Below are 13,945 nucleotides of genomic sequence, written 5' to 3' on the forward strand. Positions count from 1 at the left end.
ACTGGCAGACTTGGTGCCTTTAGGTTGTATACGAGGGACTATTAGTAAGCTGCCAGTTAGTAATAAGTTCACGTGCTACGTGATGCCAAACAGGCTCATGAAGAGTGTTCCTACACTCGCCGCCATGGCTACTAGTGGCGCTGAATGACACTCCCACGTTTAAAAAAATGACATAGATACCAAATAAAGTGGCTTGGGGGGATAGCTGTAGTGGTAGCTCAAGTGGTAGAGCATCCAACGCGTTATTTGAAGGTCGCAGGTTCGAATCCTGCCCACAGCAAGTTATCTTTCCACCCACTTTTCTTTCTTCTTATTTACATTACAATTGGCCTAATACCTTCCCCTATACCTTCCTTGGCAATATTGTCTGTTAGATCTCATTTCTTTTGTGTAAACACACAAAAAACGAGCCCATAAGTATGCACTTTATATATATATATATATATATATATATATATATATATATATATATATATATAGACTTGGTGTGTTTAGGTTGTATAAGAGGGACAATTAATCAGCTGCCCGCTCATAATAAGTTCACGTGCTACGTGACGCCAAACATGCGCATAAGAGTGTTTTCACACTCGTTGTTTGGCTTATAGATGGCGCTGACTGTCGCTCCTACTTCTAAATTCACAGATAAACCCAAAAAAGTGGATGGAGGGAGTGCCGCTGTAATAGCTCAGTGGTTAGAGCATCGAACGCGTAATTCGAAGGTCGTAGGTTCGATTCCTGCTTACAGTTGGTAATTTTTTCATCCACTTTTCTCTCTTCTTATTTACATTCCATTAATGTTAATAACTTCCCCTGTACATTCCTTGGCATTACTGTCTGTTATATCTCATTATATATATATATATATATATATATATATATATATATATATATATATATATATATTGTAGCGAAGCCTCCGAACTATGAAATGGGTCGAACTCTTGAGTACCTTCTAGTGGAGCTACCCAACAAGGACGCCGCTCGCACGGAGAGCCCGTGCTTGGCCGTTACTGTCGCCATTGTGCTTGCTCGCTGTGGACCGGCTATTAAACGCCTTAACATTTTGGTGGAGGTGCTGTGCCCTTCAAACATCTTCGGTTCACATTCGATGCCCTTGGAGCTTAGATCCCGTACCGTGCCTTCAACCATGCAACAAGACGCCGCCCAGCAAACGCTTCCTCCTGCGCGAGCGGCGTCCTTGTTGGGTAGCCCCACTAGAAGGTACTCAAGAGTTCGACCCATTTCAATATATATATATATATATATATATATATATATATATATATATATATATATATATATATATATATATATATAGACCACTTTTTTCGCAGCGTGAAGAAATTTCTTATTTTGGTGCCTGAATATTTGTTAAACTTATCAGTGTATTGAAGTACCCTAAGATGACACTTGGAAGTATCATATGAGATACAAATTTGGCGGACGTATGTGTATCTCAAGTACTTCTCAAGTGCTTCTTGCCCGAGTGTCTTGTATAAATTTCAAGGTTTCTTCGCGCAGCCTTAAAAGGAAGTAGGCCACCACACTGTTTCCTATGTCGTATTTATCGAAGAAAAGTCGATTTCTAGTCAACGCAATATGCTTTACTGGTGCATGAAATAAGCTTTAGACGAAGGTGTGTTCGTGAGCAGATGATCACTGCGTACAAAGGAAAGGTGTCCGGTCAGGCTGTCACTTCGGTGGATGATTTTATAGAATACATGGCATGATAGCTCAATATTAGAGACCACAACACGTATATCTGAAAGAAACAGAGAAAACACATCGTGAAAAATATGACGGTAGCAATATACAAGCAATTTCTAAACAATATATACGCTTACTCACATCGTTTGCTTTAATACTCAGCAAAAGGTGGTACGACTACAAAAACACGCGTGATTTATGCTACACCCAGCGCCGTCCTTAAACGAAGCCACCCCTCAGTCGTCACAGCTATCACGAACAAATTACTGCGCCAGGCAGTTGGAATCTTATGCACTCACTCTGCAACACCTTTTCACAACCAAATCCACCAAATTCAGCTATAAAGGAACAAATTTTACCAACGATATGCTTAGAACGGCTCTGTGCAAAGCTGAGCTATTTTTTTTTGATCATATAAACACTTTCTTTATTCAGTAAAAATACAGTGCAAGTAAAAAGTTGATATAATACAGAAGGAGGTCCCAAAGTAAAAACTGTCAGGGGGACCTCCTGTGAATTCATGTATAAAAATATAGAACAAAGATTGGCAACTAAAGAAAAAAGAGCAAGCGAATAAAACAAAATGAACGTAATGAAAATAATTATTGAAACTTATGGTAGTTCAAAATATCTACATGTAAGTGATAAAACAGGAGATAACTAATTGTATTAAATGACTTGTCTTGAAAGAAGGTAATGAACGCACTGGCACAAGATAATCTGAGCTTTCTATAGTCTTCTGTGCGCGTGTGTGCACACCTTACCAACTACCATGAAAGATTGTCTTTTAGCTTTTTGTTGTTCTACAGTTCATATTTTGTGCCATTGCGAGAGGTCCTAATCAACAATGGAGTATTGTGGGCTGCCATGCAATGTTGGTTTCTCTGGCACGTTAATCATAATTACCTTGAAAATTCTCAACGCGACGGCATAATAACTAGAACTAACCGTCAATTATACATGTCAAGGAAAGTATAAGGGATGTCAACAAAAGCAACTGTAATTTAAGTGCGAAGAAACAAAAGTGGATGAAAAGGTCATTTGCCTAGCAGCAGGGGCGGAAGCTGTGATTTTCAAAACACGCCCTATGCTCCAGCACTGAGCCACGGTGGCAATCGTCCATCCGTCCACTCTGTAGGGTTCACATGTGCATATAAACGGGGGCAGCGCCTTCTCTATTTTTTCAGTGCCCGGGGGAACGATCACTTCAGGCCATCGAGCTTGCGCTCCAACTCCGCTCACCGCTGCTGCATGATGGCGCTGCGATAGTAGACTACGGGATACTGGCGCTGAACGGCCGCGCGTAGTAAGATGCTCGAAAACTCGTGTTTCCGTGCGATTTAATTTGCAGTCCTGCTTCTTCATGGCTTTCACGGGTGCAGGGAGTATGCAAAGTAACACGAACATAGCGGCGCGCTGATTTCACCGTGCTCCGTCAGGCTGTGCTATGAGTTCGATATATGCGTTCAAGTTTTATAGCCTTAGCATTTTATTTTCTCTTTCAAGCTATTGCAGCGTCATTATATGCATGCCTCGGTATATAATACTGCTGCGTATCACTCTGAATATCTGACGAAAAAAAGTCAGATTGTCTTTTTTTTTCATTTCTTATTAGTAACAAAAAGAAAAAAACTCGCCGGTCCCCTTATAGATTTACCTGAGACGACTGAAAGGCAAAACCTATCTTAGTTTTCTGTCGATTCAATGCACTAAATGTTTCCTACTTCCTTCGGAAATTGTTCTGCGCCCAACATAGTTTTCTTACTGCCACAAGGATTGGAGACAAAGCTATAGCTTTCTTCCTCCAGCTGCTTATGCACTGCCCTTATGATCGGCCCATATCAATTAAGTGAAAATGAGATATGATGCCGTAAAGTTATGTGACCTTCAGATACGTCACGAACATTTATGATATGTGACGTTATATGATGTCGTTTTCACGGAATGATATTTTCTTACACCACTCGTGTTCACGCCACCGACGAGAAAAGACGCCGGACGCCTCCAGCGATCAATTTTCGCTTTTAATGAGGCATTTAAAGCTATCACCCTAATGCACAGTGCGGCTGTAGCTCCTGAAATTGCAGCTTCCGCTGGTGTTCGGGGAAGCGTGCTTGCAGTATTAAGGCAGAACAATTGGTCTCCAAATAAATCTAATAAATCTTCATACTACACTCTATAATATGTAGCCGTCATTTACAAACCGAGTATTTTATAGAATATAAGCAGTGGTAGCTTAAGACTACCCGTCACAATGGGTGACCAGTAAAAGATCGACGAATCGTGGGATAAACCGTCTGCTGCCGGCTTCCGGTTCGAGAAGGGTAGACGACGGTGAACCGCTCCGCCGCAAGCCTCAGATTTTTCGAGATTCGCGCCCGCGGTCACCCGTTTATCTTCCTCCTGATAAACTATCTTCGGTTGTTCAGCCATTGGCTGCTGCGATTCAAGCGTGAAAGCCAACCGCAGATGTTGATTTCCATGGAATGAAGAAAAAAAAATAAGGTTGGTCGCGGCTGTGAGGAGAGCCACAGCGACAGGTAGCCTTTTATTACCAAACGTTGAAGCCAGAGTATCTTAACACCATTTTGTCACAGGTACGTGTGTATTCCGCATTATTAAAAAGCTTACGCATGAATTCGCTGCGATTATTATATCGAGAAATAACTTGACGCGCAGGCGCGCCTAGCGAAGTTATTGCTACGTAGAAATAACAGTAGACAGTCCGCAGCCACAACACAGATCACTAACAACGTCAGCCTCTTTCAGCCTGAGGCGCCCATTTTGGTTATGTCCCACAATGCCCTGTTACCGTCAGCCGACACCTTGTATTATTGGGAACGCACGAGTGAAATCTACCTTTCATACCAGATGAGCGCCGGCCATTGCACCCATATATATGACAAAAAGCGCGAAAGCTTCACTCAAGAGTAAGTTTACACGAAGCGCTGGGCGAGTCCTTTTGCGTTTATCTTGGTCAAACTGTGCGCCAGGACGGGAAACAAAGCAAGAAATGCGTTAAACAAGCACCACATTTCGATTATTTGGCGCCGTCTATATCTGACTATATTATGTGCCGCCGTACCGCACAGCTCGACCAACATCAGCGTTAAAATAAGCACCTGGCTTCGACTTAAAAAATGCATGTTATCGCGCCGTAAAGGCTAGAAAAAATAAGATATCTCAACGCGTTCAGTAAGTGCTGCGCTTTATGCCGATCGACCGACGATGTAGGCCGAAGCAGCGATTCTGAACTGAATTCTTAGCACACTGCTACAGTCATTCCCATCCCCTGAGATCTTTAGAATTGTGATTTTTTATCTGCAGTAACGTATCATAAATTGAAAACTGTCGTCTGTATCGGCTGATCTGCTATTCAAACTGACAGTACCACCAAACAGCATCAAAACATTGCAGATCATTTTAGTGCGACAAAGAAGTTTCGTTACCGTTCATGGCTTTCATAGCTTGTCATCGTCACAGTCATGGTTAGCAAAAACAAAAAAAAACTTCTAAAGCACTGAAATTGCACGGAGAAGTGCTTTTTTTATTAGCGCGGTACAAAAATGTACGCGTGCCGCTGCAAACCCACGTGGTGCGTCGAACCGGAAGCCGTTGTATCCCACAGTTCTCTGCGAATGCCCATATTACCGGTCACCTATTCGTATCATTAATGGGAGTGTGCTGCATCAGAACAGCCAACAAATGAGTCTATGTCTCGCGATCACAGCCGTGTGTAACGCTAACATTACGCCCTGAAGCAGAATGGGAGCCCATCGGCAGCACACAGCCATTCGGCCTCTACTCTGCTCACTACGAAATTAAGATGTCAGAGTGAAGGAAGAAACAGCTTAGCATCTGAGTAGCAGAGCTACAACAGTCCATCCACTAATACCCAAACAAGCTCAAACAACTGACCACTGGCCGCATTTTTCATGTCTGTCACTTTGGCTCAAGCTGAGAGTCGGCATTTGACGTCAAACTATTACAGCGCCTGTTGAAAACATAAGCAATGATCAGAGGAAGCAAGCCACATATAAAGCTGTTCTTGTTTATTTTACTATGATTTTATTGCTTAAGCTCTCAAACGGTGAAATCAACTGCCATAAATCATAATTTTCTTACACTTGCCTTTTCTCGGTGGCCACAGATGTAATGCTTTGCGAAGGGAACGAATGATGACCTATATCCCTGGAAGCAGTCTTGTGGCATTTTGTGTTATTTAGTGCATTAATACAGGCTTGCGCATAAAGTGCTACGTCACTAGAAAGTAGCAAGCATCGGGGTATACAAGCACCCAAGCTTCTAATATCAGCTCCTGCAAAGGCTTTTCTCAAAAAATTGATTTTCAGTTAATCGAAAAAGAAGCTCTCAGTCAAACGATCGCCACGGTGACAAAATGGTCATCCGCGGATCACTGGCATGAGCTATCTGGTATCGGCCGAGCAGACGACGCGCGAGTGCCTCAATCAAGTGATCGCGAACGAGACATGCCTTTCAAATGAGCTGGGTGTCCAGAACACCAAATACTTCACGATTATTGCTTCTAAGTTTCCATTAAACTATAAACAATGCGAATACAGCTGTAAACCGAGCCGTATAGCAGCTTCAAATGCTGCCGCGGCATTCGTTTGAGCGAGACGACGCGGCGGCACGTGTTAGCATGCCTCGATGTGTGCGCCCCCGCTTAGAGTGGTGTCAGCCTTTGAAAGGGCCGGTGCCACCCCCTCGGTCTTAGTGACTGAGCGGAGTCAAATGGCACGGCCGCCATTTTGACTCCGCTCAGTCACTTCTGCGTGTTCGCTGCACCCGGATAATTGTGGCGGCGCTCGCTTTTTCCGATTTATTGCATTCGCTACCGTCACCATAGCGGCTATTGCGTGCCGCAGGGCACTAATCATTGCAGAAACTCTGGAAGCTGTATCATTTCCTAAGACACCGATAATTAAGGTCTTTTCAACAATGAAAGTCAAACATGAGAAGTGGCATCCGACAAACAGATCATCCATTCACAGCGCAAGCTTCGAGCTGGTATTCCGCATGCATAACTTGTGCCGGCACCGATTTTGTGTGAGCAACAGACACGCTGACGGCTGTATGCTTGATTCTCGTGTGCATCAATCGTGTGTTTCACTTCATAAACATTGCTTGCTGCTCTCGGTTGCTACTGTATCTGCCCTTCATTCTTGGTTTTACCATTTTCGTTGAGAACCTCATTATGAAATATACATTACACCTGTTTCTCTGCAGATGATATCCTTGTTTTTTTCTTTTCATATTATTACTTTGTGAAAATTTACCTTTGCTTAGCGGCGGTTTCGTACACAATGAAGTTTGAAGAGTGTATGTTCCGGAATCACCTTATGATTACGAGAGACGCGGTATAATTGGAAGACTTCGGAAATTTCGAACAGGTTTTTTTTAATGTAACTTGCACCTAAGCTTAAGAACTCCGGCATTTCATCTCCATCGAAGTGGGGCCACTGCGGCCAGATTTCGATTATCACCCATTCGAGTTCCCGAACCATTACAAAGCCACGCAAGTTCTTTCTTTCTACAATCTTTTCCTCGGTTTAGGTGCTTCTATGCTGTTTTTGATAACCCTTTTAAGAATGTGTGCAGCTCAATTTTTATCATTGTTCCTGCACTTCAAGTTTTCTTTTCATCCTGTCTTGAATCAATACGCAGAATATATTGTTTTTTTACCATTTATGACCACTGCGAAGCAATTAGTGGCCGTCCTGAGTGAATTCTCTCATAGACCGCATAATTTCAATGGCTTCTGTCAGTGCTGCACTAATGCGCAAAAATAAATGATTTCTACACTGGATGATAATAAAGGAAACGGCAGGCGGTTACACACGCACAAACACACCATCAGTATTTAGACTCTATCAACGCGCATTATTATTTAGGTAAATAATTTAGTTATTATACTGTAAGCTATCAGAGATCATACAGAAGTGCCTGTGCAAACTGTGCTCGCGAAGCGTCCTTACAAAGAAGATGCACGAAGACAAGACGGGGCACCACTGTAAAATCAACACGCTATGTCACTAAAGAACAAACAAAAACATGTCAAGTTGGGCGTTGAGTAGATCATGGAAAAATAGTTAATGTAATAAGAAAGACGTCAACCTCAACGGTACAGTGGTCACGGTGCTCGGTTGCTGATGCGAGGATCACGGTTTCGATCTAGGCCACGGCGGTCTCATTTTGAAGAAAGTAGAGCACCAGGAGCCCATGTACTGTGTCAGTGCAGGGCAAAAAAAATATTGTCGAAATCGCCGCAGTCCTCCAATGCGGCGTGGTTTTGGAACGTATATAAATTAACACTAACAAAGAAGGCATATAAACGACACCACCGATATAGATTTAGAATCCCCTCTGTGATATCCGGCGTAGGGATTTGTTTTCAACATAAAAGAGTCAGCGTCTGCCTCTAGCACATTACTCATGCGCAAGCCGTCAGCTTACATAAAATATGATCTCCCTGCATGCATTCAGGCAAAATTAACTCTAAAAGATGTCCAAGCTTCTATAAGAGGAAAAGCTCGCTAGCTTTCACTTGTTTCCGGGCGTATCAGGGCACCACACGCGCGTTGCGTAGCGCGCTTCGCATACCGTCGAGTTACGGTGGGGAGGAGCAATGGCGTTGGTAACAGACGACGCGGCTGTCCTCACTCTCAGCGGAGCGCACGGGCATCAAGGTACCCTAGCATCCGTACTCCAGCTGCGGCAACAGGCGGCAAAACACCGCAATAGCACCGACGGCCGCTTCCCATTGAAATCTGCTCCTTCTACCGGGCACTGAAAAGTAGGAGAGGCGCTGACGGGGGGCGTCGGTCAGCGCTACCAGTAGTCCTTACGGCGAGTATGGAACACTTTTAAACACAATAGTCTTTCTTGGGGACTTTCGTTGCAAAAATTTTGGTGTCTGTCTTTCTGTTCTTTTGTCTGTTTGTCTACCCCAATGGTACAGAGCACATTAAACTTCGCTAGTGGATACCCCAAAAGTCCAACCCAATCCGCAGCGCCCATCAATGTTGCTCAAGGTTTATCGTTCATACTTGTGCGATTTTCAATTAAAAAAGTGGCCCCATATCAGCATGTTAATCTGCAAATGTCGTCGAAAGACAATACTTGCGTGTGGAGAGAGTGAACAAAACATTTACTTGATGATCAGCGCAAGAAAATCGGTGAATGCTAATGTGGAGGCACTGCATTAGAGTGCTTCGAGCGTGCAGCGGAGACAAACGAGCGCCTCAGGTCGTGTCACACGTGAAACATGAGCGCCATCTGGCAGTTTTCTTAAATAACAAAGCACGTGGCTCAGGGATGGGTGTGTGCGCCTGTCTGAGAAGAGATAAGGTGTAGAACACAAGGCGACAGGTAGGTGCCACCACCGTCTCGTCTTAGCAAAGTGTTGGAAACACTCGCCTTTTCGTGCAAGCGTTGCATGGTCAGTGCATCATGATTAACGCTGCTGTCCTTAAAATTACCCATGTATGCCTTTTCTAGTAAAAGACGCACATGTACAGTGTATACGTGTCATTATGGTGCCCCAGGCATGCGCAATAATTGCTTTTTATTGACAATTCCACAAGTATGAACGCAAAACCTTGAGCAAAAATGGTGGGCGCTACGGATGGGGTCGGCCGTTTCAAGTACCCAGTGCCATTAAGAGTGGACAAACAGACGTATGTACAGACAGACAGACCAAAGTTTTTGCGTCGAAGATCCTCAAGAAAGACTACCGTTTAAAAGCAATTAACGCACATATCTGAGGCACCATAACAACACGTTCATATGCTGTATGTGCGTCTTTCACTAGAAGAGGCATACAATAGTTTTTCTAAGAACCGTAGCATTTATCACGTGGCGCTGACCACGCCACGCTTGCACGAAAAGGGAAGTGTTTCCAACGCTTTTCTGAGACGACACGGTGGTGGCGCCTACCCGTCGCCTTGCGTTGTGCACCTTAACCCCTCTGAGACGGGCGCGCACACCCATCTCAGAGCCGCACGTTTCGTTTTCCAAGGTAACTACCGGATAGCGCTCATGTCTCACGTGTGGATTGACTTGATGCGCTCGTTCACCTCCGCTTCATGCTCGAGGCACTCTAATCGTGAGTTCCACTGAAAAAGCAGGAACACTGAAAAGCAAGCTGAAAGTGCTCTCTTCAGTGCCGGCGTGTTTCAGTGGTCGAACAGGTGCAGGAGCACAGTCATCCATTGGTAGAGCGAGAGTGCTTTTGCTGTGCTGAGAGCAGCCAGGAGCATTTTGTAGTGGTCTCGCCTAAAAATAAGAGTAAGTGGAGTACCATGAGGCACGTGGCCCTTGAACGTCAAAGTCTCCACATTTTTTCTCAGCCGGCGAGCGTGGGCATGCGTAGTTTGACACCGCTGTTATGGTAGCCACCATAATGCTGTTTAATACGGATGGCTACGATGACAGCGGAACGTCTGCCGAATCGGTTATTGCACAAATATACTAGCTGATATGATAATGAAGAACACGTGTCTGACTGATTTCGCGCGTACTTTGCTGCTGCCGCACGAAAAATATGCCGGCGCTTGGAATGTTTCAGTCACAAGGTCTCCCTACTCGTCACCTTCCCATCTGCCCTCCTGCAGCGCGAGGCATATCACTGGCAGGTTGACTGGCCCTGCTCTCAGCGCTCTGCCCCCCACTCCTTCCTGTCCTGCCCCTCTACTCCTGTTCTCTCAATAGAATTCACCATAACGCAGCCTCCAGAATACCATTCACCAATTTTCTTGCGCGGAACACCAAATAAACGTTTTGTTCGATTTCTCCAGACGTAAAACTATTGTCTTTCGACGATATTTCCGGATGAACATGCCGATACTAGGCTGTTTTTTTTTCGCCCATAAATTATTCCAGTTTGGTGTGGGCAACCACGACAAAAACTAACCTACTGAAACTTCAGACAATGCAAAAAAAGTTATTAGGCATTTCGCTAATTTAGAATGTTTGACATCATCAGAATTTGTGTGTCGAGAACACAGTATTATTAAAGTGGAATATATGTATATCTTTCGCATCCTGCGATCCTACTATTTCTCCTCCAGTTCGTTTAAACAATTCAAGAAAAATACCGCATGTCTAACTGCAAAACATACTCTGTTAAGAAAAAGAAGCAGTGATGTTTGGATTTTTCCGAGGTTTCGCAAAATTGCAAATCTCAAACATTACAATACAATTTACGAATGATTCTCAATAAATACAGTCACGTAAACAGTTTCTGATTAAAAGAACTACGATCCTTTTTTTCTAAATTTCAGCTAACCTTTTCACGTTGTAAAATGGGCTGTCTGTACGATGGCACGATATCATTTTTCTTGAAGTGTGTGTAATCATGCTGTACCGAATAGGAATAGCGAACATAGTGTCTGTATAATCTTGTTTGACATGTCATGTACATTGTATGATGCAGGTCATACACAAGGAGCAAATTTGTATATCTTCCCAGATATTTCGTCTATGTTTTTTTATTTTTATCATTTTATTTTTGGATTATGGTGTTATGGTTGCTGAATTTTGCTTTTGCATTTTTCTTTGTTTTTTGCCCGTGTCCATGTAATCTTCTGGGCTATGCTCATATCAGAATGTGTCATAGTAATGTATATATAAGTTTTTCTTACAAAGTATTTGGTATTGTAATGTAAGCTTATGGCCTTTATTTTTATACACATCTTTGTCATTGTCCCACTTGCCTTGTAAAGGGTTCACTGGCCTCGTCAAGCTGTCCATAAAGAGCTTTTAGCCAGTGTACCTCTCCAGAACCTGTTTCTATCCGGAAAAATAAAATGAGTTGATTTGATTTGGTAGGGGGCCAAATTTTTTGTCTGTTGTCATGACGTAGCACGTTATTTTATTAGGAGACAGCATGTCACTACTTTCCCTTGCGTAGCACATCAAGGCATCAAATCTGCCAGAGCGAGTTCGTCGCTGTGAATGAAGAAAAGAGTTAAGGGCTCACTTTTTTGTAATACACAGTATTCATGAAAACTAACAAAAAAGATCCAAAGGAAAGCATTGGGGCTGTTACTTGAAGCAAAGTAATTGTGAAGAAAGAAAACGAAAGAAAAGATTACTTGCTACCAGCAGTGACCGAGAGAGTGGAATACAATTGCAAGTCTGAGGATACTTGTTACATAGGCAAGTTTTTACGCAGTAGGATTCAAGGGCCCGGGTTCGTAAATTTATCACCAATCAATTAATCAATCAGTCAATCAGTCAAGTTCATTCCATGCCTAAATGTTCCAGAAATCGTACTTGACCCTTTCAGATGCAGTGATAAAAAGCTGTGGAGAATCATTATGGTGCATGACCATAATATACTCCTACAGTATGCTTACAAGGAAAAAATTTTGGCCTTAGACGTGATCTGAATGTTTTCGTAGTGGGCAAAACCTAGGTACCTAAAAACAACCTCTTAAAATACAGTGCTAATCGGAGTGGCGCAAAACTCTGTTGGTTGTTCGGAAAGGAATACCTCCCTCTTACAGCCTTCGATTGGCGTCGGCTGCATTGTCTCAACATACTTTGTGGTAAAGCAATACGGCAATTCCGCATCCCATTTGGCAATTTTTCGAAGATATACATTATCATCTACCAACGCAATACAACAACATCAAAAGACTGGTTATCCACCAGTGAGTGTGTCAGAAATGTACAGATGCCGATCAAATAGCAATTTCCAAAAGAAATGGAACGTATATAGAAAAATGTAAATGACACCTGTTCTAGCACTTGCAGATCAGTGAAGCACTTCAATTAAAATTTTACCCTTCCTGTCATTTCGAAAGATATAAACACTACAATTCTTCTAATTTAATTGTAATAACTATGGTTTTCAGTAAAAAAAACCTTGACGCTTAGTGCATTATGTCCATCTCCACCGGCCACGTAAGTCCACGTCACTGCACTAGTGTGCAGTGACGAATCGATGCAACGAGCAACGACTCGATGTGGCGGCCACGCGGTTTGTGAGATTGTAAGCTGGTGTTTGTTGGTCACGTTCCGACTCGCCTTCCTCAGTTTTCGGCAACGCTGTAACCAATTTCAAGTGGCTCGTTCAGAAATTTACTAGTTTCAAATTATTGCACACGAAACAATAATTCACCCTTCTTTCGTTTCATTTCCGTTTAGCGTAAATATAGCACACCCCAATCATGCTTCGGTTTGCTACGCTCACCATTTCAGCACAGGTGAACTTTGCTCCTGGCATAACTTCGCTGGCAACCGAGCGCCCACGACCAGACCCATTCGTCTCTGTCCAGTGTTGCAGAGTTACCTATCAGTACAACTAGTCCAAAAACCGCTTATTTCGATAAACATGAGAATTTTGATGCGTATACCGCACCGACAACGAAGAGAATACATGTATCAGTATGACCTTTGTCGAGATTTGAGAACGTGGGATTAGACGATTACTTGGTGCGTAGTCATCATGTACATACCCAATGAGCTGCTTTTTAAACATCTTCTGTGACCTGATTGATCTGGTTTCTCTTTATCCGTATACATCTTGTTTTTGTTTTAAGGAAAAAAGCAAGTTCCAGGTCATTGCTATTGTGTGTTAGCAAAACGAACGCTTTCTTTTCGCAGGTATTTTTCTTTTACTGACATATTTGCATCAAAACCTCGAGCAGAGTTAAATGACTTGTGGAGATGTAGCGCAAATTTTACTGCTGCACGAACATCTACGCCTTGATGTTCGAACAGCTTACAGCATTTTTCTAAGCGCAGATGATACATAAAAAATTGTTGGTACATGGGTGACGATTTGGTATTTTTAATCGCCATAAAGAAGACCATCGTCATCATGGTGTAAACATTAAACAAAGGTATTATTCTCTAAAGAAGGAGCTTAACATGAGTATTGAAATTTCCCCTAACGATACTTTGAAATTTACGGGCATGAAAAAATGTTTCAACAATGACCACGGCGCTGTACAAATTAACCCCGCTCGGTACAAGGTATTGAAATCTTTAAACGAATGACCGTGAAGACATCTTACGCCATCTCTGCACTCTAAGTTTGTAAAACCTAGCGTCAAAAATCTTGTTTGTCAGCAGCGCTGAAAAACAGTGCAAACAATACAGTGCACAGCGAGCGTGAAAAATAGTGGACCAAGACGGGCGAGCGTAAAGAAGCACAAATACGCAGCGCTGACTAAGAAGTAAAAGAGTCATCGCTTCTCAAATATTA

The 13,945-nt window shown here is 43.0% G+C and overlaps 1 long non-coding RNA gene across 1 annotated transcript in view; it reads right to left on the reverse strand.

The window, feature by feature from the left end:
* Window positions 1–1,582: 1,582 nt before the first annotated feature.
* Window positions 1,583–13,945, reverse strand: part of LOC142784934 (uncharacterized) — a 78,382-nt gene continuing 66,019 nt past the window's right edge. Inside the window, exon 3 of the long non-coding RNA XR_012888760.1 lies at window positions 1,583–1,762. This is a non-coding gene — a long non-coding RNA (uncharacterized LOC142784934). The remainder of the gene's footprint in view (window positions 1,763–13,945) is intronic.

This window comes from Rhipicephalus microplus, unplaced genomic scaffold (assembly GCF_043290135.1).
Source record: "Rhipicephalus microplus isolate Deutch F79 unplaced genomic scaffold, USDA_Rmic scaffold_16, whole genome shotgun sequence".
NCBI classification, from domain to species: domain Eukaryota; kingdom Metazoa; phylum Arthropoda; class Arachnida; order Ixodida; family Ixodidae; genus Rhipicephalus; species Rhipicephalus microplus.